The sequence below is a fragment of the Anoplophora glabripennis genome, unplaced genomic scaffold, assembly GCF_000390285.2.
Source record: "Anoplophora glabripennis isolate ALB-LARVAE unplaced genomic scaffold, Agla_2.0 scaffold260, whole genome shotgun sequence".
Classification (NCBI taxonomy): Eukaryota; Metazoa; Arthropoda; class Insecta; order Coleoptera; family Cerambycidae; genus Anoplophora; species Anoplophora glabripennis.
The window spans coordinates 341940-369346 of NW_019416403.1; the positions used below are offsets into that span (position 1 = coordinate 341940).

The 27407-nt window shown below is 32.5% G+C and overlaps 1 protein-coding gene across 2 annotated transcripts in view; it reads right to left on the minus strand.

Annotated features, from left to right (window-relative positions):
* LOC108906859 overlaps positions 1-27407 on the minus strand; it is a 267026-nt gene that overhangs the window by 42967 nt on the left and 196652 nt on the right. Inside the window, exon 1 of one of the 2 annotated variants that reach the window (XM_018710289.2) lies at positions 17446-17763. The exons of the other annotated variant lie outside the window; for it this stretch is intronic. The gene's annotated coding sequence lies outside the window, so the exon portion shown is untranslated. Of the gene's footprint in view, positions 1-17445; positions 17764-27407 lie in introns of those variants that run through there. 2 annotated transcript variants of the gene reach the window in all.

Below are 27407 nucleotides of genomic sequence, written 5' to 3' on the forward strand. Positions count from 1 at the left end.
CTACATTGGGTTTTAAGACGTATTGTCCAATTGTATCCTGGTCGTGATAACATACCTCGTGTTGCGCAAGTGAAAACTCTTAACGGTTTAGTGGACAGACCTATCATAAAGTTGTGTCCTCTACCTTCGCAGTAGTATTTTTTTTATGTTTGTTTAATGCAAATGCATTGTATCTAAAAGAAAAATATTTATTTTTGGTGGGCGGAATGTTTGCGTTTCTTTCTTAATTTCTTTTGACTTAAATCACCGCGCGTTCCGCGATTTTAATTTCATGTTGTCCTTGTCCTCGAACCGAGGGTGGGGAGAAAGACTCGATGAGAAGGGAGAAGGGTCGGAAGATATAAGTCGACATTCAACATTCAACAAGTGCGTGTGTGAAAAGCTCTGAACAAGACAACACGCAACCGATATCTCAAGTTTTGGACTAATTGTGTATATTGTACATGTGACGGTGATAGACAAAATTAAAGCAAAGTGTGCTAGTTCCTCCCCCCATAGATGCTGCAAGCGAGTGAGTCAAGATCGTGAAAATCTCAAGGTAAGGACAATAAAATCGCCGCAAAACTCTTCTATACTCCGCGGTCGAAATTATAGAGAGTGACTCATCGTTAGCTTTTGGACTAGTAAGGGGGATGAAGCGTGCCGGGAACGAAAATCCATTGGCGTGTCTGCGTAAAAGGCAACAAAATATAGAAAATATTGAAAAAAGATAATAAAACATAACATCTAATATTCTTTTAGGGTTTGCTGTAATCGGCACTTTGATCCATTTTAATTATTACAGCATTTTAAAACGTCCCAGTTGTGTTTCTTTAATTTATAAATTTATTATAGCCATTGAACTAGACCCCTCGTCTACGCTTATGCTATGACGTTTCTCAGGACGGATAAATCAAGTCCGTTTACACCCACTAAACAAACATTTCCCTATTCCCTAACAAGTGCAAAAGTCAGATAGAATATAGATCGACGTTCAGTGTAACTCAGTCTATAGACGATTATAGATTCTATCGATGTGCATAGCGAGCGGCACAAAGATAAATAATATTGAACCGAATAAAAATCATTTTATATTTTATACGCATTATGGTAATAGTGTTTTTATATTATGTCTGAGTCACTTTCTATAATTTCGACCGCGGACTATAGTACATTCTTTCAAAAATTTTTTCCCTAGTATAATCATACAGGGTGTCCCTGAAAAGGATGGACAACACTTGACCACAAGTTCCTTGGATGAAAATAAGACTAGCTTAACTTACCTATATTCAAAAATGCACGCCTACTTAGATATAGCTTTCTAAATATAGAACAGATAACCTAGTTTTTTTCAAATAATTTGAAAACTGTTTTTCTTAGATACTTCAAATTTGGTACACATATTTTTTTATATAAGGGCAATGTAAATATAGAATTTGGTGAGAATACATATACAGGATGTTCTCTTTCTAGTACCTGTGCGCCACTGGCTATCCCATAACTTTTTTGTGTGTACGCCAATGATGACATAATTTATATTTTTAAAAATAAGCACTATTTTAGAAGATTTTTTGCCTCTTACAAAATTTTGATATCGTTTATGGATTTCGAGTAAAATTGGCATTTTTTACACATTAAATAATATAAAATCAGTTTAAGATAATTAGAACAGTCTAGTACGAGGGGCCATATAACAAAGAAACAAATTCATAACAATAATTAAAAGGTTCAGTCTCAAGTGAGGTGTGATCTAATTTTATCTTAGTTTGTTTTTTATTGTAATTTATAATTTTGCTGAACAAACTGATATGTTATTAGATTTGGGTTATTGTGAAGGAAATTGTTGTACTACTGTTTGAACATGTGCTGAAAGATTTCCTAATCGAAGAATTCCCAATCACAAAACATTTGCTAATGCGGAAAGACGCCTTCGGGAAACAAGACGTTTTTTTACCTGTAACATTAAATCTTGGAACTATTCAGCTGGAAGAACAAATTTTGGAAAGGGTCGAAGAAATTCCTCAGTTCAAAAAGTTTCGTTATTAGATTAGAGTATTAAAAGACCAGTTATTACAGGTTACTATCCTAACCGGTGGATAGGTAGAGGAAATAATGCCCTTTTAAAATGGCCACCTCGATCCTCAGATCTAAACCCATGTAATTATTTCCTTTGAAAAGCGTAGAGGACCACAGTTTATAACTTTTCAGTAAATACAAAAAACGAATAATGGGAAAGAATCCAACATGAAATTAATGTTATGAGAGGTAATGCACAATTATTCGACAAAATTCATTTTAATTTTCGAAGAACTAATACTTGCGTTTAAGAACAAGGAAGTCACTTTGGGCATTTACTGTAATATTATTTCAGTGTGATTATAAAAAATATTAATTTAGGTTTATTTAAAATGTTAACGTTGACTTTCTTACGTTATTAGTTAATATTGTTTATTTAAAATATCAAAAAATAGTATAAATATAGTTATTTTTTTAATGTGACGTTTTTTCATTATTATTCCCTGCTTTGAGGCTGCAGTTATAAATTATTTTTTACAAATTGGAATATTTGCCTATATTTAATGTATAAAAATACCAAATTTACACAAAATCCATAAAAGATATCAACATTTTGTAAGAGCAATTCTTAAAAATATAAATTCTGGCATCACTGGCGTACACACAAAGAAATTACGGGATAGCCAGTGGCGCACAGGCACTAGAAAGAGAACATCCTGTATATGTATCATCACCAAATTTTTTATTTAGTTTGAACTTATATAAAAAAATAAGTGTACCAAATTTAAGTTTCTAAGAAAACTAGTTTTCAAATTATTTGAAAAAACTGTGTTACTTATTCTACACTTAGAAGGCTATATCTCAGTAGGCGAGCACTTTTGTATATAGGTAAGTTAGGCTAAATAGTCCTATTTTCATCTAAGGAACCTGTGGTCAAGCGTTGTCCATCCTTTTCAGGGACACCCTGTATATTATTAATTATTTTAGGAATATTCACACGAAACTAGTCTAATTAATTTTTTATTCACGAAAATAACTTAAAATATGGACATTAATTTTTAATTTATTTTCTACAAAAATTCATATAAAAGGTAAAAAAGAATAGTAGACATCTAAATAAATTTTTGTGAGGGAAATCTTGCCAGTTACTGACCTCTAATTTAATTCAGAAGAAATGGATATATGTAGTAGAAAGTTTTCTTATTACTTTCTACTATTAAATAAAAATAACTATATGTTAGCTCCATATAATTGACCATGGAAGAGACTGGCAATTTTTACATTTATGGCATTTACATAGTTGTAAGTATATTGTCACATACATGCAGTATCATAATGGAGTACTTTAATCTCGACTTTAATTATTACTAAACATAGAAGGATAGTTTTAATTAAGGTTAACCACATATTTTGAGAGAAATTATATGGTCGATATTTTTAATATGCTCTTTAGTTTTTGAATTTAGTAAAAAATTGCAATTGTACTTGAGCTACCATAGAAAATATAAAAAATGCATTCATATCGAAAATCTGTCTTGGCTTGAAGATTTCTTTTAAAAAAATAGCCCAGGGTACTGGGCTATTAATTAATAATGGGTAATATTACATTGAAAATGGGATGCACCGAGATTTAAAGGGTATCCCAGAATTCATACAAGAAGTAATTTTGATGGAAAACACAGGCTTTTAATTAAAATCTTTCTTTTATAAAGCTAGCAGTATACAGTCAACATTGTCGATCTATTTTATTTATCATAACCATAACTAATGATTGAAATATTGTGTAACAGGTGACCCGATTATGTACTGTCAAGGTTTATTCCGGTTATTTGAACACAAATCAAAACTTTGCTAAAACCACTTATTTAAATATGTACAAACACAAGCATTATTCGAATAATAGATTACATCGTTGAGTACAATTTCTTCACTCAACGATTACACTTAGGAGTATTCCGCAGAGTGATTCTCAAACGATTAAAAGTATTGAGGAGAGTGTTATCTTAGATCATTCAAAGCAGAATAGTTACATACAAACGTACATATGATATAAAACACATAATAAAAAAATACGCGTTAATAATTTCTTCAAATGTAGCTGGACATAATTGGCTGGCTTCATTGTTCTTGCATATTTCAACTTGTTTCTTTTATGTTTGATAGAGAATCCTCAGTGTAGGTATTCTTGACATTGCATTAATCAAAACAGGTTGCGCTGAACACTTTCCATCTGCGTATCGCAGATGGAGAAAATCTGTCGTGGGAAACGTTAAGCATTGGACATTAAAAGCATGTAGGTAGTTCGGTCAGATGTCTAGACCGTTGACATAGAAACCAAGATGGCAAAACTGCTGAAACGTATCTTCATATAATGGAGTTAAATATATACCTAAATATGCCCTTTTATCTTATAAGTACATTATCAGTTTTCAAATATGTCAATTCTTTAGACCAACATGTGTGATAAGTCAAATATTACTCCAATCTATAAAAAGATAATCGAAATTAAACAACTATTCACCCTAATTGTAAGATGTGTTCTGTTAGGCGCCTTCTGCAAAAATTGCTTGCAGTATTCATTAATAACCTTTTGTTGGTTTGTGGGTTAAGGAAGGAATTTTCAAGAGGTAATTAATTTATCATAATTTGAGATAGGTACCGATGTTTCTTTGAAAATTTGTCTTCAACATGGAATATTTCGTTTGTAAGTTGTTTATTGGCGTTAAAAGAATATGCCAATAGAAAATGCACACTGCTCTTACCAGTGGCGGCGCGTGAACATTGATTGAATGTGTTCTGCTTAGGGTTGTTACAGTTGTTGAATTGAATTCCGGGATATTAAGTGCCCGGAGTCTCTAAATGGCGCCGCAGGCGAAAAATTTTAAAATTTTCAAGGTCACGCGTTTTCCTGGCACTTCTGAATTTCAAGGAACAATGCATTTATAAAAAAACACAGATTTTCACATGAATGATTTTTGAAATTCATACCATTTTGAAATATCTATTCACGAATTACCTACTGACTGTATAAATAAATTGGAATAAACTAAATATATTTTATGAAATTATTGAATATTGTTTATAAACAAAAAAATCGTTTGTGAAATTTACCAACGATTCAACGAATTTTAATTTTCCTCGCCGTGTTATGATTTTTTCTTTATCTTTTTTTATATATATGTACATTATATTATATTCCGGGAGTTATACGTGCAAATCCGAAATATGCATACAGCTAATTCCCGGTACAATCACAGAAAATCCCGATCGTACCCATGTGGCTAGATGTTCTTTTAATATGTCGTCAAGATCTGTACTAAAATTTATGAGTCCACGAAACACATCAGGGTTGTCCGAATTTTCTGTATCGTCGTGTCCCCGAAATGCGAAGTGCTATTTCGAAAGCTCCGCAAAATTTTATGCAATCTATGATTTTAGATAATACATAACGATTTTTTGTTACCTGTTCATTGTGTTTCCGTATATTATCCCAATATGCAGAATCTAACTGACCTCTTATGTTTATTTTACCTAAAGACTTAATGACTTAAATCTTTCACACTGTATATTGTCCATGCTTTATCCCCACTGAAAAGTAAGCACGGAAAACAAAACATTGTATTTTTTATATCACACCCGCACACCCACTTTGCTTTTGTGTATATATTATTGTTAAATTGTCCTTTATAACTTTTACTTCGGCTTGTTCCACTAACTTCAAAATTTAATTGTGGTGTTGGCCCACTTAATTCTTTTATTTTTAGTTTATCCTCATAAGGCAGAGAACCAAATAATGTTTTTTTTTTAAACGAAACGCCATTCATTTTAATAACTATAATATCCGTAGAACGTATCCGTATCCCAAACGAAAATATTCACACGTGCCGCTCGCAAAAATAAACCACCACATACCACGTACGAAATATTACTGCATTTACTGCAGCAGTGGCTGGCGCTGTTGCAGCCACAAAAGCCCCTATCTTCGTGTACTGGGTCACGTTAATTGTTCGCTGTGCACACATTTTGTATATGAGGTTGCATATATTAAGGAGCGTAGCTCGCGTCACAATAAATAATAATATAAGCTCCTAGATTTATTTTAGCGCGAGTACATTTGGATTCTTTAAATATTTTGTTGATATTTAATATGATTAAATACATAAAATTTTGTGTTCTGCAGCTCCGCAGCTCTTAAGGTAAAACCGCCACTGGCTCTTACCCTTTTTCTCTTCTTCAGTTATCAGTTGGATAACGTGTATGCATCGCTTGGATTCGATGAGACTATATGCGAAATTGCTACCTGACTTTCTTGGAATTTCTTTTTCCTGTTTTCGGATCGACGATAGCGCCGAGATCACGGAATTACACTTCGCAGTATTGACCGGTAATGTATTTTCTATGATTCTATGCACTATTCAGATAAATTGGTAATTGGTCTAAGGTTTTGACAGCGGTGAACATTTTCAAGTCATCAGCATAAAGCAATCAAGGTACATCTAATACATCAGTTATGTCCCCAGAACGGAACCCTGAGGTACACCGGAAGGAGTTAGAGGATTCTATCGAAATTTTTGAAAAATTCGTATATATTACATCAGTTTATGCCTGCAGGCCTAAAGAAACTGAGTCATCTAAAGTCAATTGGTGTAAATATTCTTTCATGAATCCATTTTGATATCCACGTGATATATTTGGTTCGTTCCCAACACCGAAGTAGATATTATCCTATAACTTTCCAGGATTTTGCAGAAGTTTCAAATTATAGCAATCGGCCTAAAAGTGGATATTTCTGCTTTTTCGCTTTTTTATAAACCGGACAAACGGCATTTTCAATTAAAATTTTTAAAAAATATAACATTTGCATAAGCAAATATTTTTTAGATGAAAACGGTGGCGCAGAAGCTGGGGACGTACATACCCACAAAAAGCCTCAGAATTTCCTCAGTGCCATTGACTATTTCCATTTGATTTCTGATTATATTTCAAAAAGGTCTTTTTCATTTTGTTCGAAATTAACACCATTTTCGAAATACTATCTTTTATATTTAAAATAAGTATAAAATTTGCTATAATTAAGATTTTAAATACAACAACGTCATATACCGAGCTTACACTTGTTAATTTTTTGGAGCAACACTCTCTAGAAAATTAAAAAATGAGTTGCTACACTAAGAAAAGTTGGACTTAATTTCACTCAATTACACTGAATAATGTATCAGTTTCTGTCCATACCCGATTGACTACAACTAAAATTTTATGAGTGAAACTATCAGTTATAGTTCAAATAGGTATATGAAAAAGTGTACAATGGGGTTAATCAGTAAATTTTCAAAAACGTTCTTATTTTGTATACACAATGTACTGCTCATGATTAGGCAATCCTGAAAATTTCAACTCAATCTGTTGAGCGGTTTTCAAGCTATATGATTTTTAAAATGCGAATATCTGTCTTAACCGTGGCAATGCAATGACGTCACCGCATGGGACGGTCAGCCGGTTTGGCGCTACTTGATAAGTTTCTGCATCTACAGCATGTTTTAGCGTTTGTGCATATTAAATAGATTCTTCTATTTTGCCAGAAGTAGGTTTGTTAATGGTTATGGATTTTTTTTTTTCATAAAAACCACGACTTTATCAGTCATGAGATGATGAGATGAGAGGAGTGAAAATGCAAACATTACGTTTCAACAACGCGTAAAGCTTCTCTAAAGCACGTTTATAGCGAAAATTTTGACGTTTTTGTACAATAAGAATAGTAAATAAGAATAAGGATTTTGCGTTTAATTGGACGAAACCGTTTCTGTCACAGGTTTCAAAGATTTACCAAATCAAATACAAAATTGTTATTACTATTTTTAACCCCATGGAAACTACATATAATCTACCTAATATCTTATAAATATATTAACAATATAATATTTTGAAATGAACACACTGTATCTCAAGACACAACACCGAGAAATAGCATGGAAAATTTTCATGAAATTATAATGTAGAATAAAATAAAGACAAAGTACTTTTAAAGTAAAATAAAAAGCTCATTTCATAGTTATTTCATATAAACCTAAAACATTATCAGTCAAATTTTAAATAATACGTTTTAATGATAAGCATGTCAAGAAAATAAATTTTGGGTACGAAGTAGAAGCATTAAAGTAAAAGACAATGTCACAAGAAGGGCCAATTTAGAGATTTTATGAGTAAATTAATGTTAAATAATCTAGTACAAAAGAAAGTTCAAATATTATAACATCAGAAACACATAGGCTAGAAGTTTCTTATAAAAAATTTGTCATGCAAAATATCATATAAAAATTTCTTGTAAATTAGTATTAAGACGTATAAAATCTACTACGCAGTTATAAAATATAAATTACGCCGTAAGTTAATTAAAATCAAATTCATCGCAACATGCTGGAGAAATTGCGCAGTTAGAAAATGATAACAGGGATACGAGCAACCAATGGCGAAAGAACAAATCAGTGAATTTACCTGGTACCGGAAAAACAAAAAAACATCGAGAGAAGTCAACAAGCTGAGAGAGAGGCGGAAGGAGATTCTAGAGACTGGTGAGGGGTGCATGTTGTCCTGTGGCTCCCCAAACAACATCAAAAACACCAGGAAGCACTCTACACAGACCCAACAGCCATCCTCAACGCCCGAGAATAGCAGAAAACGACAACAATAAAGTGAGGTTATAGAGACGACCGCAAATTGCCAGCCAGAACGAAACCAAGTAAGTCCAGTTGCATAAGAGTTTTCTCCATGCCATAAAGTGTTGCAAATTCGAACTATAAAAGCTATTTGTGAAATACAAAACCCGTTACAAACTATAAACAATGTCAGTGATTAAAGTTTAAATTGACATTTTTGAACATTCTATAATTTAAGTATTAGTTTAATTTCAAATGTTCGTAGTATAAGTTAATTTGTTTGAAAAACGTTTAAAATAATGATAATTGGTTAACCAAACATTTTCTCAATTATGATAGGTAGAATAAGGCATTTCTCAGACAATTATTCATGTAAAAGTATATAAAAAAAATATTCTAGTTTCTGTGTTCATAAAAATATTGTTCGAAATTGAAAGATAAATAAGTAATAAATGTCATCTTGTGTAAATATTTCCAATTTTGCTTTTATTCAATGTTTCTTACCCAAAATTAAATAGTAAAGGTTAATTAAAAGAGCATAGAACCGCCCCTATGAGGTAAGGACTCATGCTATTGATAAAATAAAGTGTTTTTTCTTGAGGGACAGTGTAGAAAATGAACATTCCTATCTACACTAATAAAATCCTGTCTACACTGTGAACATTATTTATACAAAGTAAAGCTGCCGGAGGCGATGTTAGCAATGATAAGGTAAGAAAGTCTAGTTCGTCTATGTTTGTCATTATTATTATTAAAATTTCTTATCAGAACCTACACTCAATGGAAAATTAGATATAAATACACCCAAATGACATTTTACATAAAAAAGGCGCCCAAACGGATAATTAATTCTTATACACACACAAAATTTACACACCAGAAACAAAATTAATCACCAAATTAAATAATAATTATAATATAATAAAAATAAATAAATAAATATCAAAATAATAAATACACCGCTACCAATCACCCAAATTACACATAATAATTTATTATGTATTTTTATATCAATATTTAGTATCTATAAGTATTTGTATAATATTCACAAAAAAATTAACAATAGAAAACACAAGTCTGTAGTGTTTCTAGAGGATACAAGCGTATTTATTAAATACCTAAATTACACAGGGTAGTTTTGTCGCTTTCAAAATAAGTCACTTTTCAAATAAAATATATTAAAAGAAACAAATCAAAGTGGAGACTAATAGACTATAGATTTTAGATCCATGCGACAGAATTACGGGGACATTATTATTTTCTTAGGCGTCTTCACACTAGTGCTCTCACATCGGGGAACAATACAATATTTGTAATTTTTTTCTGTTCTGTGTCTTCCATATTGCTAACAAAATTCGGTATCTTAACGTACTCAATCGAAACTTAACAGGCAACTAAAACCCGACAACCCGACTGACTGACACACGCTAGCATACGGCGTCAGTTTCCCATGCAGTGACGTCACTCTCCGGTTTAGCGGATACTCAGCGTATCAGTTTATGATTTTTTTTGGATGACTTGTAGGCGATATAAAATTTTTTGCAGGGAACCTTAAAATTTCAATATCTTTCCGTTAAGCAAATAAGAAATTGCTGAATGGGCTGAATTGACTGAAAATGTATTCAATAATTTCACTGAATGGATTCACTCAGGACCTTTTTGCTTTCACTCAGACCAATTTATTTACAGTGTATCATCGATTTAGTCCGATTTCTTATACCTCAGCTATTTTAGATTTAAAAAAATATAATTACAAAATAATTCGTTTGCCAAACAAAATTTTCCACTATTTTTAGAAGACTACGCCCCAGAAATGATGCCGCTTAGTCACCCTGTATAGAATCCAAATGAAAGTGAACTTGATGCTGGCAGCAGGCATCCATCTCGTCGTAATAAACGTTGACTTTGTATGAATGTGCCCATATAAGAGCGGCAGCTTCGCACCGTCATACAATTCCCGAGTTTTATTGAACGACTGGAACCCTCTACTACCCGCATCGAACTGCGTCGATCTACGTCGGTCTTACGAACAATGGTTTATATTGGGGTGATGGTCATGCTTACATCCCTATCCAAAGTAAACACACTGGTTTATTTTAAAACTCAGGTAAGATATCAGAAGTGCTTTCTGTATCTGTTAGTTCATTGTCAATACATTTCACGTAAGAACACGGATTTTTGACGACTACAAAATTTGTAACACACACATTTTTTTTATAGGGGACAATTTTTAATTAGCATAGTGTTGAGTAATATTTATCTTATAAAGGCATTTTCATTCTTTATCCACTGATACGTTAAATTTTTGTTTCGATTGAAAAACTAACGGGTTTATGCAGCGTGTTTTTAAATGAAGTAGCAAAAATGGTACCAGTGAATGTAGAGCCAAAAATAAGAAGATTGAAGTAAAAATACCTTATATGAAAGTTGCACCCCTGAGGCGATATACCCTCTTAAAGGAGGGGATTGAAATTCACATTTTAATTTTTTTATTTAACATGAGGAATGCTAGAGACACGAAACTTGGTATGAGCATCTTACTAATAAAGAGACAACTTTTCAATATTTGTTCGATCATTGGCGTATTTTATAAAGTAGTGAAACAGCCAATCCCATTGCAATATTTTATTAGAAATTTTTTACATGAAGCAAATTATTTATTTAAAAATATTTATTGGAAAGACTGATTTATTCCGCAACCTTTTTACCTCTTGTAATTTTTCGATAAAACCGATAGTTTTCTAGTAAAAAAATTAGATGCGTCATCGTTAACGAAAGGGGTAATTGCGAAAATTTGGAAAAACAAAGTAGGCGGATGTCATATAATGGATTGTTATTTATCATATTAATAAATTGACACTTTCTGTCAACCAATAATTAGTACCAATTGATTAATTTATTATCAGAATAATTATGGCATATAATATTTATACCAATGACGAATATGTCGACAAGTGTTTTTCGAATCCAGAAAAAATAGTAACGCTGCAGTAAGATTATACCACCAGAGATATCCAAACTGTCCGATTCCTCATAGACAAACATTGGCCTCGGTGGAAAGAAGGCTTCGTGAAACTGGTAAAATTCAGCCCAATCGTGAGGGTGCCGGAAGAAGGCGTAATGTCCGAACTGTTGAAACTGAGGAAGCTATATTGGAACATCTATAACGAGACTGTGGTACAAGCACAAGACAGGTGTCCAGGCAACTGCAAGTTTCTCACAGTCTAGTGTGGAATGTAGCTCATGAAAATCTTTTATACCCTTTTCACCATCAACCCGTGCAAGAATTGAATGCCCTTGATTTACCTAACCGCGTGGATTTTTGTCAATGGTACATTTCTAGGCATGACTTAAATTTCCTAATGAATATACTTTTCACCGATGAAGCAAATTTTCCTAGAGTATGTGCAGTAAATCTTCATAATGTTCATTCATGGTCAGAAGAAAATACTCATGAAATATTTGTTTCAAGATGTCAACATAATTTTAGTTTAAACGTTTGGATGGGAATTGTAGGAAATACTCTAATAGGTCCTTTTATTCTTCCACACAGGCTTGAAGCGGCCAAGTATCTTAGATTTTTGAACGAAAATATTCCAACATTACTTGAGGATGTACCCCTTGCTACACGTCAGGTGATGTGGTATATGTACGATGGGGCGCCTGCACATAGTACACTTGCCGTTAGAGATTGGTTAAATTTAAATTGCCCCAATCGCTGGATTGGTCGTGGTCGTGATGCCACTGTTTGTTAGCTTGCACGTTCACCTGACCTAAAGCTTATGGATTTCTTTTTGAGGGGACACATAAAAAGTATTGTTTATGCCACTTTTGTTGCCTCCTTAGAAGAACTACGCTTAAGAATATTTCAGGCAGCAGATGACCTTCGCAATAACCAAGAACTGTTTGTGCGAGTGCGTTATAACTTCAACAGACGTATTAGGTTATGCTTGCAGCAAAATGGAAATTATTTCGAGAATATTATTTAAATTTAATTTTGCATTTCGTGTTTTTCGTTTGTATTAAATTTTATTTCAGATAAATAACTTTACCTAATACATGTCCCATAGTCATGTTACCAAACATTTTTCATTAATTAATAACAAATTATTCTTAATGTTATTATTAAATTACCAGCTTATTGACAGAAAGTGTCAATTTATTAATATGATAAATAACAATTTATTTGTTCCGCCTACTTTATTTTTACAAATTTTCGCAATTACCCCTTTAGTGAGCGATGACGCGACTAATTTTTTTACTAGAAAACTATCGGTTTTATCGAAAAAATACAAGAGGTAAAAAAGTTGCGCAATAAATCAGTCTTCCCAATAAATATTTTTAAATAAATAATATGCTTCATATAAAAAATTTCTAATAAAATATTGCAATGGGGCCATAAAATACGCCAATGCTCGAACAAATATTGAAAAGTTGTCTCTTTATTAGTAGGATGCTCATACCAAGTTTTGTGTCTCTAGCATTCTTCATGTTAAAGAAAAAAAGTAAAATGTGAATTTCAATCCCCTCCTTTAAGAGGGTATATCGCCTCAGGGGTGCAACTTTCATATAAGGAATTTTTCATTCGTCTGAATGAATATATTTTCGAGAAATTGTTTCGCGTGATCGATGCAAAAATGTTTTGGTTACTTCAGATGGAAGAATTTTCTTTTTCAGTTCTTCAGCAAAATATTCACCTCCCTTTTTTGGTGAGCAGAGGTTACAAATAAGATCATTTAGCTTACTCTGACAAAATGTTAGCGGATGTTTCTATGGAATATCATTTTTCGCTTATCATATGTTTGTAAATGCTGGTGTTATTCGCAATTACTTGTTCTAGTAACGCATGAATAGAAACTACCTATTATCCACGTACGTGTGACAGATGACAGTTTCCACATTTTATTTCAGCTAACAATATCCAGCTTTCTGCAACCAAGCTGAGACTACCAAATGCGTTCGCGGAATACATAATATCTTTCCTTGCAACCGAATCACATTGCTCTGAGGAAGTTAAAAGTTTAGAAATGTAATTTTAACGGTTCTCTTTCTCAAGTTGAAATCCCCATTGTTATTATAGGGAACAGGACTCATTTTAAGTTTCCTGCACAAGACGCGACGTATGATTACGTCTCGGATATGATCTGGCAACGGTAAAAGTAAAACTTTTGCTATAAACTATACATAACAAATTTGCTGGCCACTGTAATGCTACCATTCGTCGTATTATCGTATTTTTCGTTGTTTCACCTTAAGTAGTCTTTCTTCTGCCAATATATCTTTTAAAGCTTGAATAAAATACTACCAGTGATAAAACTGATATTTTTTTTCAGCCAGGAAAGCATTACTTTTTTACCTTTATATCTCTCCTCTATCTTTGTTCGGTCAAAGCGTCCTTTAAAATAAAAAACATGATGATTAGAACAGACGGAAATGTGCTCTAGTTATGGCCAAGCAGCACAGGTCGAATGGTCTAGACTAAATTAGCTTCTTCAGTTGGCTTCCGTCTTAAGTTTTCACTGGGGAGATGTATGAAGAAAACGACCGTCTACTAGGGCACATTACCATAAAAATTGTAGAATTTAAAAAAGAGGTGGAACCAGTGACGACTCCGTTTAGGAAATTATGTAGAGAATGCCACAAATGTTTTCATTTCCGTTTAACTAAGAACACTCCTAAGAACATTAGACTAAAGTTTCTTTTTCTTTGCAGAATTAAATAATTTGAATTAAATGTTTTCTACTTTCATTCTAATAAATAAATAGTTTATTATCTCTGAATAAATTTTTAGTTGGCCGAATACAAATAAATTATTTATTTGGCTCTAATAAATGATAATTTTCCCAATTAAATCATCAACTCAGTAATAGACTTGCAGATAGATGTTGCGATGTAGATTATTTATCTCTGCTCCTTTTAACAAGGCACTTTCTTAAATTTTTTCTTTTAAAATTTTGAATCGGCTGAACTTCTCGCACAAACAAGAAGTTTCTGTAGAAAGTCGCCAGTCGTCGTTTTCAGAAAACTAAAGCTAAAGTAGTGCTATTATCGCTGACTCAATTTTTTATTATAAGGTAATGTTGCAGGTAATTTAATATTAATTAAGAAGGAATTAAAAACAATAAGCAACATATCGCTTTTGAATGTTCAGTATAACTTTATAAGAATTTTAAACCACCTACGACATTATATGTCTATATAGTTTTTAAAAACCGTTAAGGGATTTTCTCCAAAAATATGCTAATAAATTTTTCATATATTATGACGTTAAGTATTCAAGAATTTCTGATGAAAATTTTTGGATATGTATACACTATACAGGGTGATTCACAAATGATGACCTAAAATGAAACTTCGTATTCTTTGGTGAATTTTAAAAGGAGACTCCTATAAAGTTTTTATCTAGGATGCTTTGTTAAAAAGATACAGGGTGTTAAACTCCAAGAAATGTTTTTTATTTTTTTAAATAATTTAAAAACTAGTAAGTGAAATAATTTGAAATTGGGCACATGTATTTATGTAAACATTGTCCAAAATCTGAGGGCTTTTCCTACAATTTACTTGCTCCAGTGGCGCAGATACAGGGTATCGGTGGCATATTTTTCTAAATAAAACAGTACGAAACTGCTTTACGGTAGCAACCGTGATATTTTCGGATTCATCTATCAATTTTCTACAAATCTTCTTCTCTTATGTTTTTCGAAAAAAAGCCTGGTTTTTGGGGTAAAATTTAAAAACCGAACTGAGGACACACTTCGATATTCGAATATAATGCTTTTTAAAATTACATAGTGGGCTGCGATAGCGACTTTGACATTCTGAGCAGTTAGAAGAAAGAACAAATAATGCTTTTCATCAGATTCAAGCAACAATAAATTTCGAACAAATTACATTTTCGTTACTAAAAAGATGTCGGGCCTGTGTTCGTGGAAATGGAGGTATTTTTGAGCATTTATTTAAATAAAATCATTAAAATGATGACTAATGTTATTAATTTCTTTATTCGAATAAATAACCGAATGATTAGTGCTTGTCATGTCATTTAAGTAAAAGTGTTTTCAGTTGGTTTTTTAAGTTTTACTCGAAAATCGGGATTTTTTCGAAAAACATAAGACAGTAGTAATTTGTAGAATATTGAAAGTCTAATCTGAAAATATCATGGTTGTTACCGTAAAGCAGTGGCGTACTATTTTATTTAGGAAAATGTGCCACCGATACCCTGTATTTCCGCCACTGGAGCATATAAATTTTAGGAAAAGCTTTCAGATTTTGTTAATAGGTATTACTAGCTAGCTACATAGCGATATTTTAGAGTATATAATTTATTTAAGATTAGATGTCTAGTGTAGAGAAATACACGTTATACTGTATGTAATTACCCACAAATAAGGTAATCTTCTTGAAATCACAGAAAATGTAGGTACCGTTTCCAAAAATCAACTCAACTTTGTCAATTTATCTGTTAAGGTAAAAACAAACTTGTCAGAGCTTTTATTCAATTTTTTAGACATTAAATGTAACATTATTATTTGCAAATTGACTTCTCAGGAAATTTGCGTTTGTTAGGAACAGTTTTTTATGTTGCTATTATTTATTAAAATGACGTTTTCCTCCTACTGAACTACGCAACAAATATAATGACATAAAAAATTGAAGAAACCAAAGTTTTCTGAAAATTCTGTTAATCTTACCTTCCACAGTTGCACTGATGAAGTTCTAATGCAGTATATTCAGAAAACACAAAAAAAAATCACAAAATCATGAGGAGTAAATAATGTACAAAAATTTCATACATTACTGTTTAAAATTTTGAGAGAATTTACAATTTGTTATGATTGTAAAAACAATCGTGTAAATTTTTTTCCCGTTTACAATACATCCAGTAAATTGAACAAAATAGCAAACTTCAACACCTCAAGTGTTAGAAGTGTGTCTTTTTAGTTTTCTACTTAGAATAACCCGAATCAACCAAAGATATGGCCAAATTTGATTTAAATAAAATAATTTTTAATGCCTTGTATTTCAAAACAAGAAACAGAGACATAGTCTACACAGGAGAAGATTGTCTTATGTATTTACGGATGTTCTATCAGTCTCTGAATTTATAACAATATTTTACAAAACATTCCGTATATTAATTTAAAATTTGGAACAGTAAATGAAGGAAAACCTTAAGAATTAACGGACACATTTACTTGTACGATTATATCATGAAAGAAAAGTTCTAAATTTGAGGATTAATTCTTATTTAACACGTAATTTTTTTAAAAATTTCTTAAAAATATAGAAATAAATATACTTAAATTTTACATAGCAGAATAAATTTTATACCATATTTTTAGTAAATTCATAAAAAATGTAGGTAATATGTACAGACTGAGATTGACTAAAATTTTCTGTTTGTTAGTATAAAACAGTATCGCATCTGTGTTTATGTAAAATATATAGTTAACCTAGTTTCGATTAAATATATAGCAAGTAATATTTCTGGCGTTACTAATAAAATTCAGCATATTACAATTCCTTCCAATTTTATTAAACCTTTCAACTTAACATTTAATATATAGTTCCTATGTTGTACTAAATTCATTTTAAGTACGAATCTCTACGAGAAAACATTTTTGGATAAATATAAAACAAATTACCATCAATGTTAATAAATCCACACTGTTGTCAATGACAATGTGTAATTTGTATCAGTTATTAATAACAGTATTATAATTGTTTAGAGTTAGTTCTGAAAATGCGATATCACATTTTTTTACAAAGAATTAGCTATACTTATAGGTGGACGTACCTAAAATACTGTGACATCCTTGGCATCAAGAACTGTAGGAAGGTGTATAATCAAATTAACTGTTTTGCACTAATTATACACTTTACGAGAAGATGGAAATTTGTCACTATTTACAGCATTAAAACTCTCTCCACCGGCCCACTCGTCTCTTGTACAGAGAACCCAAGACTGATCACCAACCCACCATGGCTCGGTTTTGTGGAACGATACACTCGTACACTGCACTTGCTGTACCTCATCCGTAACATTATTCAAGAAACTAACCGTAAGACGTCTTTCTTCAGTGTTGGGTGAAAACTATAATACCAGCCTTGACAAACTCGATTATAATTACTTTTAATACATATGAAAAATATAACTGAACATACAAAAATAAAATTTTTCAAAAATTGTACTTTTTTCATATGTATTTTATTATTGAGTCTAGTATTTTTACTTTATTTTAAGGCTATTGATCTAATTCAAATATATTCAAACCACAAAAATCCTATCAAATCCAACAATGTTTTTTAATACCATAAATCTAGGTACCTACCTACTTAAAAGATTTCTAATCACATGGATAAAGTTCTTAACCAATGGTATTATGGGAAACATTTACTTTATGGGCTTTATGTAGAATTGAATTATACTAGCAATATTTAATAAATTACATAGTAAAAAGGGCAGTTGTCAAATGCACAAATAGTTAATACCTATCATGGCTATATTTACGTGTAACTGTTACATTAACAGTGTTCAGGTTAAAAATAAACAAAAAGTTCATATAACCTTCGAAATTGAGATCGTTTCCAAAACAAAACAAAAAATTACGAGGTGTGGCTATAAAATAACGAGACTGATGCTACTACAGGTGAACTACACATGCGCCAAAGTCGTACGATCGACAGCACCTTTCAAGGCGAGTATCCATTTGTGTCAAATGCCCCGTAACGTAACACCGAACATGTTACGTTACAGCTAGTGGAGACGGAAAATTGTTGCGTGGTACGTGTAACAAATTTGACACGCATAACTAATCCGGGACGAACCATCAGTTGTCGGTTTTTAGCCGTCGCATCAAAGAGATGCAACAGTACTTTCTGCCACATGTTGAGACGGGGTTACCCTTTTGGCAGTAACGTTGCCTGTTGCACATGTGATTTTGTCTTATTTTTTGTTTCGTCAGTCTTTTGTATATGGTTTGGGGTCAGTCTGTTTTCTGCAGTGACTAGGAAGAGTGTGTTTTTCTGTGTTTGTGCCATGAAGTGGAGTAAAGAAAATATTTCCGGAGATTTCCGTTTCTTATTCTTCAAAATTGTATGATGAATAAAAAAATATATGACGCTGCTGCTAACTGCAATTGCAGTGACGAATCCATTATTGCAGTTAGGTTCATACTGCGAGTTTATCGTCGTCTCGTAACCTTATTTTGTTACGCTACGGAATGAATGATACGACCAAAACCACACATACTTTCTCAGGGAACCGTGTCACCTTTTGCAACAGGCCGTAACATGTTCGTTGTTACGTTACGGAGCATTACCACAAGTGGATACCCGCCTTTATGTATCGTGGATCGACAGCTGTGACTTGATTGTTCACTTATGATCCAGAAACCAAGCGTCAATCCATGCATTGGAAGAGTCCAAATTCACCGAGATGGGATTGTGTAGGTAGTTGTGTACCTTCACTGGGCTCCTGAAGGTCAAACTGTTAATCAACGTTACTACCTCGAAGTTCTTGCTAAACTCCTTTAAATAATTAGAAAAAAAAAATTCAAATTGTGGAAAAGAGTAATGGGTTCTTCATCAGGACAACGCCCGGCTCACACTGCATTGTTTGTCAAGACCTTTCTAGCCAAGTATAACATCTCAGTGCTAAACCATCCGCTTTATTCGCCTGACATGGCACCATGTGCCTTTTATCTGATCCTCAAGGAAATCTCCATTAAAAGGAACAAGATTTCAGACCGTTGAAGCCGAGGAACAAAAAGCTAACAGAGAAAGACTTCCAGCATTGTTTTGACCAATGTAAAATTCGCATGAAGCGATGTAGAGATAGAGGAGGGGTGTATGTTGAAGGGGACAATTTAAAATAAAAAGCACTAAAGCATCAGTCTCGTTATTTTATAGCCACATCTCGTATATTATATTACTTTTTAAATTTAAGCGTAGGACCTTAAATGTTGGTAGTAGCGAAAAAATCAAAGAGATCAAAATTGTAGAAAATATAATTCTTTCCAACTTTGTTTATGTATATTTATGTCGTAAAGTCAATAACAAACGAGATAATTCAATAATTATACTTTGTCACTATTTTCCCCCTTAACTTAAAAATATCGATCGCACGATAAAATTTGTAATAAAAGAAGTTATAGGAAATCGCATTTGCAACAACTTAAGTCCTTACCATTTTGTCTAACCCGACTGGAGTATTTATAAAAACGAATTTTTACGTGCTCGCGAACGATTCACAATCATCCAGCGATCTGTTTGTAAAATGTACGTGTTAAGATCGCGAGCAGTTCGTGTAACAACAGTGCCCTTTATATTTGCTCACGTTGAACTGCCCAAAATTCCCATCGACTGTTGGTACCTTCAAAAGGAATATTCGCCGAACTCCGATTTGGTGTAGACAGTAGAAATGTCAGTATCAATTTTGCCCCATGCATGGAAAGACAGATGAGAAACTTGTGCAACTTATATTATAGTAAAATACCGAGAAAAGGAAGTATTGTGTAATTTTAAATTAAATTACATAAATATAGAAATAAAACAAAACAAGAATGAAGCATGGAAGCAGTCAAAGAGAATTAAATTATTTATTTAAAGTCTATAGTTGAAAGTGATAAAAGCTTTTAAATCCTCTTGCATTCTCTACACTGCTGTGAAAAAAAAACCGCTTTTGCCAGTTCTGTGGACAACTTTGCTGACGTTTAAGTAATATCTTGATTAATATAGTCAGGGCAAGATAAAGTTTGAACTGCTTCATATGACTTTATCATTTTTATACGCCGATAAACGCAGAGCACTAACACAACTTCTTGGAGAATAACACTAAAGGCAAACATTTGTGTTGCGGCCTGTTTGCGAGGTTTACGCGAGCTGATCACGAACAGGTTTTATATGTATTATAAAACTTGAGAGTCTTTATGTTTCTAAGCATCATCATCGCAACCCTAAGATATTGGAGACAGATCCTCCAGAAGAGCTACTGCTTGCGTTTACACAAAATACGAGTCGCTTTTAACCTCCCACGGCGACAAGCACAATAAGTCATAAAAAGATTCTACTTCTTCTACGCAAAGTAAATACACATCTACATGTATACAGACCGTTGCAGGGCTTCACGTCATGAATTCAGAAGCATACAAATGAAATTAGAAATACTTTCTTGTTCTGTTAAAGACATTAGACGTATATTGAGTTGATCTACATACATATAATAAGTTATTTATTAGTATGTTTTAAGCATGTTTTAAGCAGTGCGGTTATCATCATAATTGTTTTATATAATTATAAGTTATTAATTATATACGTATTGTTTTATAGACTTTATCTCTTTCTAGGCTAGTTCTTCTAGTTCAATAATTGGATTTCACTCTAAATAAATAAATAAACAGATTCCTTAAAATTAATCGTCACTGCACTACAACTGGCCTCAAAAATATATTAAAAACTAAATATTTTACAAATAGGTCGCTGTCAATTTAGTGTTCACATTTGTAGTTGAGTTAATCTTTATTTGTATTTAATCTCTAAAATGGTATAATTTACATTTAATGAATGTGCAAATGTGCATTTATTGCATGGGTTGGTGAAGTTATAGAAGTTAGAAGACTTTATTATAGATATACAAAAAAAATCTCTCACTCCTAAGCAAACAAATATATGTATATTTTTTACGGCTACCTTCAGTTCTTGTTTTATTGCATCATTTGCATTCTCGACAGGCTGTCATCAAACATTTTACTTATTTGATAATAAAAATTAAATTACTTTGTGAAGCTCAGAAACTTGTTTATGCTCTACTACACTATAATTTTATAAAACACCTATCACGGAAATCATATACATATGTAGATTATTAGATTTATATTTCATGTTTTATTCAATGTAAATAATATTAATTGAGGCTCGTTAATTTTAATTAAGTTTTTCAGTAAAATGTAAATCAAATCTGACATTAAATGATTTCGGTGCATTCATTAATACTTTAATATAACGGGACTAAGAGACTTTAATTTCTGTGAAACGAAAAAGTATATAAAGACGCATTTTGGCAAAACGCGTAACAACATTCGCAAAGGAAACATCGAGAAATTAAAATTTTACTTTGGTAAACAAGATTTTGCAATAGGTGTGTTTAAATTTTATATTAGGAAAGCAAATAATATAAATAAAATAATATGTGAGTCATAATAATAAAACTGATTAGAGAACAGTTGAAAATGTCAACATGTCTACATCATCTACACTACCAGCAAGGTTATTACTACGTAACAAAGGGATGGTGGTATTATTGCAACTGTAATATTTGGCAATAACAAACACGTACTAATTATTAAGACCTTTTAATTCAATTCGCAGATAATGCAAATAATTTAATTTTATTTAATATATTTAAATTTATATGAGTTTGTCAGTGTCGTTTCAGAAAAATCTTGCTTTGTGTAAAGAAGAAATTACTATTAGCAACGTAATGGCAACATAGTAACGTATATTAACATAATCCACTTTTTTTCTACAACAAACACGGGAAAAAATCTAAATTATAAAAGGCTTTGTACTACTAAGCATATCAGTACATGCTTACCAAATATTTTCTGTAATTTGTTCAAACACATTTGATTTGCTTATGCATTGTTGAACTTCTGAATTATTTTATTTATAGTGCATTATCACTAATGAGCTGTACTGTATAGCTAATGGATTTGTTGGATCTTTATTGAGACAAATAGAAATATTAAAAGTTATCGTTATGGTGCTTTTGTTACACATACACTAGGCTTCAGTGGTTATAAAGAGAATCGGAACTCAAATGCAGAAAGGAGAATTAAAACGTTGTTTATTATCCCTATTCATATAATATGCAAGTTTTACAAAGCTGATGCCTTTCAAAAATTAAATCCGATATAAAATGTTTAACACTAATACATCAACTCCTGTACTAGAGTAACGTTACCGATGTTCTTCGGAATGAATAACATGTATATGTTTCACGATGTTCTAGTTACAAAAACTGTGCAATCTTATTAGGAATCATAGAAAGGATATTCTTGTCGACTGGTTGGTTGTAACATCTACCTGCTTGATAGCGCATAAAAGAGCGTGAAATTTTAGTTTTAATTTCCAGTCTAATCTTGATATATTTCTTGAGAATTTCTAGATGAGAATCAGAACCCAGACGTGAAGTAAACGTACGTGACATATCACTTTTAGAATCTGCAATTGTAACTACAATAATGTCATCGAAATTTTTGAAATTGACGTCCAAAGTAATTTTGCATAATCAGAACGGCATGCTCTTGCAATGCCTAAGACCGTCACTACCTTCATTAGCAAATATGTGTTATCGGGTACCTGAAAGAGAAAATCGTTGATTTGTTCTCGTGTAAAAACCTTTGACTTTTTAGGTGTATAGCCGTCATTCTAATGTTTCAAAAATGCTCTCGGCTTGGGGTATTTTAATATATCCACGTTCTCCTCTATGAAAATAGTTGACTTAATCATTGAGCAGGCACACTCCACAAGCTGGCTGGTGACTTTAAAGTTATCGACTTCTCCATGAAATATGATAGCAGTGACATTTCAGAAACCAGTATTTTTGTTCAGGCACCATTCTTTGAAATTTCTATATGCCTCGTCCGTAGCGCACTTTCGACTTCTCGAGCAATAAAAATTCGCAGACGGCATTTTCTGCACTTTCTATTTGAAAATCACTAATTTAGAAAGTCAGACAAGTGGATATGAACACATAAATCAATTGTTTTAAAACTTTAATTATCACTCAAAGTTTGCCTTTACTATATACTGAAATATTTGAAAACTGTATAGTTTTTTAATAATTTTTTTCAAGAAGGATACGAGCTCTGTTTGGAAAATAACATATATATTTAGTGACGATTTTTGAAATGTGCGATTTTCTGCAACGTAAAATTTTGCGTGAAATTGGGGAAAACTTTCACGGAAACTCTTCAACTTTGAGAACAAGCTTACTGAGATGATGCTCACAGTTTTACGAATGGTTTTCACGATTTAAAACTGCTCGTCGTTAGTCAATCGAAGATGATTCTCCACCAGAAAAGCCTTCGACTTCAACTGGTGACTCTTACTTTGAAAAAGTCAAAGATCTGAAACGTGCAAATCACTGATCTGTCAGAGAAATTGCAGAAGAGGTTAGCATTTCAATTAGATCATGACATGAAATTTTGACGAGAAATTGCAGCAAAATTAGTTACTTGTTCGCTGACCGAACAACAGAAAAGAAATCGTGTGGACGTTTGCGGACAACTCCTTGAACAATGAAACATTCATTTAAAGGATCATAACGGGAGACGAAATCTGAGCTATGGCATTGGGACAAAAGTTTCAATTATCACAATGAATTGGCAAAGAATCTCCACACCCCAAGAAAGCATGTCAGTCTTGATCCAATGTCGAAGTGATGCCTACTGTTGTTGTCGACTTTAATGGAACTGTGCATTTTTGAATACTTGCCTCAAGGTGAATCAGTGAACCGTGTGTACTATCAAGGCGTTTTTTAACGATTACGTGAAAAAATCCGAAAAGGAGACCAGAGTTATTGCGAGAAAACTCATGATTCTTCCATCATGACAATGCGCTCGCATCCTCAGCTTTGTCAATTCGTCAATTATTTTATGCCAAAAATATGTCTGTCCTCCCCCACCCTCGTTACTTGTCAGACCTAGCCCCTTGCGATTGTTTCTTATTTCCGGAATTTCTGAAACAACGCTGGGAAGAATGTGAATAGGGGAGAGGGGTACTTTGGAGGAGACAAGGACCAATAATGTACAAAATCAATAATAAAGTTTAAGAAAATAAACTTCGATTTATTTACTACAAATGTTTGGCACTTGAAATGACAACTAAAGCTTTAAAATAATTTGGGTTTACCAATTTACTTTCATGCAGTAGGTACTTGTCCTATTCATATCTAATATGGATTATCTTGGGATTTATTACGAAAAATTGTGTTAAATAAATGCTAATAAAATCTCAAAATTTCATAAATTTTCTGCTAAAAGTTCTGTAATTGTAGTTTTTGCTACCACATTGCTGCATACTTTCCTTTGGATTACATTAATTTAAGTTAGCGTTGCCATCTTCTAAACTTAAGTTCCCCAGGGTTCAGTACTAGGTCCGCCTCTATTCATAATTTTTATTAATGACATTGTTAATGACCTAAATGTTCGCTACCTTCTGTACGCTGATGATGTGAAGTTATATTGCAGAATTGACGGTTTGTGCGACTGCGGAAATTTTCAACGAAGTCTTTTGACATTTAATAATTGGTGTGTTAACAACAAATTGCCATTGAATGCAGCTAAATGTAATGTGATGTTTTTTGGACGCTTGATGTACTCACAGTTGTTTACATATAAGCTTGATGGCGATATTCTAGGAAGGCCTGAAGTCATTAAGGATGTGAGTATTTTATTTGACCCGCGGCTTAGGTTTGCGAGGCACGTGGAGCTTTCCATAGTAGTAGCATAAAAAACTTGGGCTTTATTTTACGTAATTCCAGTGAATTTAGAGATTTTACTACTCTTCGTCTATTATACACTATGTTTGTAAGATCTCAACTTGAATATCGCTCCGTCATGGAATCCTATTTATGAGTGCCAAATTTTTGTACTTGGAAAGGTTCAGAGGAGATTCTTTAAATCTGCAGCATTTATTCTAGACGGTTTTTAAGCTGTTAGAGGAACACCACAGAATATATTTTACAACCGTTTCGAGTTAAACAGTCTCCAGACGTAAAATGCATTCCATATTAATGGTCTATAAAATAATTGTTATTAAATCTGATTATTTACTTACTCGTTTAAATTTTAGAGTGCCAGGATCTAATAGCCGAATTAATAGCTTGCATCTTTTTATTGTATTTTATAAGTTTATTTTATATTTATTATGTACTGGTACATATTTTCTTATATGCTTTTTAATTTTTTGTTTTGTTGTTTGCACTATTTGTTCTACATTTTTTTCTCATTGTTTGTTTCACCTTTAAGCTGTTGTACGTTGACCTTATATTTCACTTTTTTTCTTCTTAATTGTAACTTTATTTTAAATTGTAACTTATCCTATAATTGGGCTCTGCTCGTTGGGTATTTTAATTCAATAAATAAATAAATAAATAAATAATATAATAAACGCATAAAAGTCAGATGTAACAAATAACTATGTCTGCGCATCTCGATACAGTTTGAAAAATTTTCTATAAAGACTATTACTGTTACAAATACTGAAGTACACATAAATTGTAGAAATCAATAGGGCAATATTATCAAATTTTACCGTAAAAAGCAATACAATTTTTGTGGTATTGTACGAAAATATTCTTTATACAATATTAGGTATAATTATGACAGTTATGGAACACCATAACAACGCAGTAACTTTTTACACCACTTTTTTCCGTGTAGCAAAAATTTATTGAAATTTTTTTATATTTTATAAGATGCTGAATATGTTTCTGCAAAGTATTTTGGTATGCCTACATACTTTCCGAAGAAATCTTCTGGCTTGCCAATTGTGACCTAAACATTACATTTTCCTAAAAAATATCTCCTCGTAAAGTGTTTGTGAAAATAGGTACCTATATTGAGAAAACCGAAATAAAATCAGCCCCTTATGGATATAAATGAGATTTTAGCGCACATATATTTAAACTTTTTTTGAAACACGTATATAAATCCAAGATGATAAACATTATCTTTAATTACCATTAAACTGCATCATTAGTTCTAAGAAAACGATTGATGTGAAATGATTTGCATAAAGCGACCGCTGGTGGAAAGTATTTATTAACGTAAACGGAGCAGACCAACTTTCTTCATAACAATCACAGAGTCAACAACCTAACCCCACCACACTGCATGGTACAACACGACCCACTGCTTTGGAAGCACGTACGAGATGCCTTTTAAAAATAAGTGCACTTCGTAGTCGTGGTTCTATTAACAGTACAGTGCGATGTAGTTATGCCGAGGTAATGAACAAGATACGTGGATTAACTCTAAGTAAAAGGACAAGGCTAATAATATTGTTATGAGGTATTAAATACTTATATGTAACATCCCGAAATGAAAATAAATAATTACCACGTTAAAGTTAACTTTCCAAAACAATTAATTTTTGTAACTATTTAAAAGGTTCGCTAATAATCACAGCCCCACAAAAAAAAGTGAGAGGCTCGATAGACAAGACCATGGTAGACTATATGTTCTTGGGGTCGCTGAATCCGAATCCGGTGTCCGTTTGACCCGATTAGCTCTGGTTGAAGGTCAAATGTAGAGAATCAATTGCAAACAAAGTAAACCTACATATCTAAACGTTTTTGGGATCGGTGAATGCGAATCCAGTGTCCATATGACCCGATCAGGTCTGCGTTAAGGAATCAATAGCCAGCAATGCAAACCAATGTATCTATATGTTTTTGGTGTCGCTAAATTCGAATTCAGGGTCCGTTTGACCTGATTAGCTCTGGTTGAAGGTGAGTTCAAGGTCAAATATATAGAATCAATTGCCAACAAAGTAAACTCATATATTTGTATGTTTTTTTGGGTTGTTAAGTTCGAATCCGGTGTCCGTTTGACCCATTTAGATCTGGTTTAAGGTCAGTTCAAGGTCAAATGTAGGGAATTAATTGTCAATAATGTAAACTAATATATCTATACGTTTTTGGAGTCTCTGAAGCTGAATCCGGGATCCGTTTGACCTGATCAGGTCTGCTAA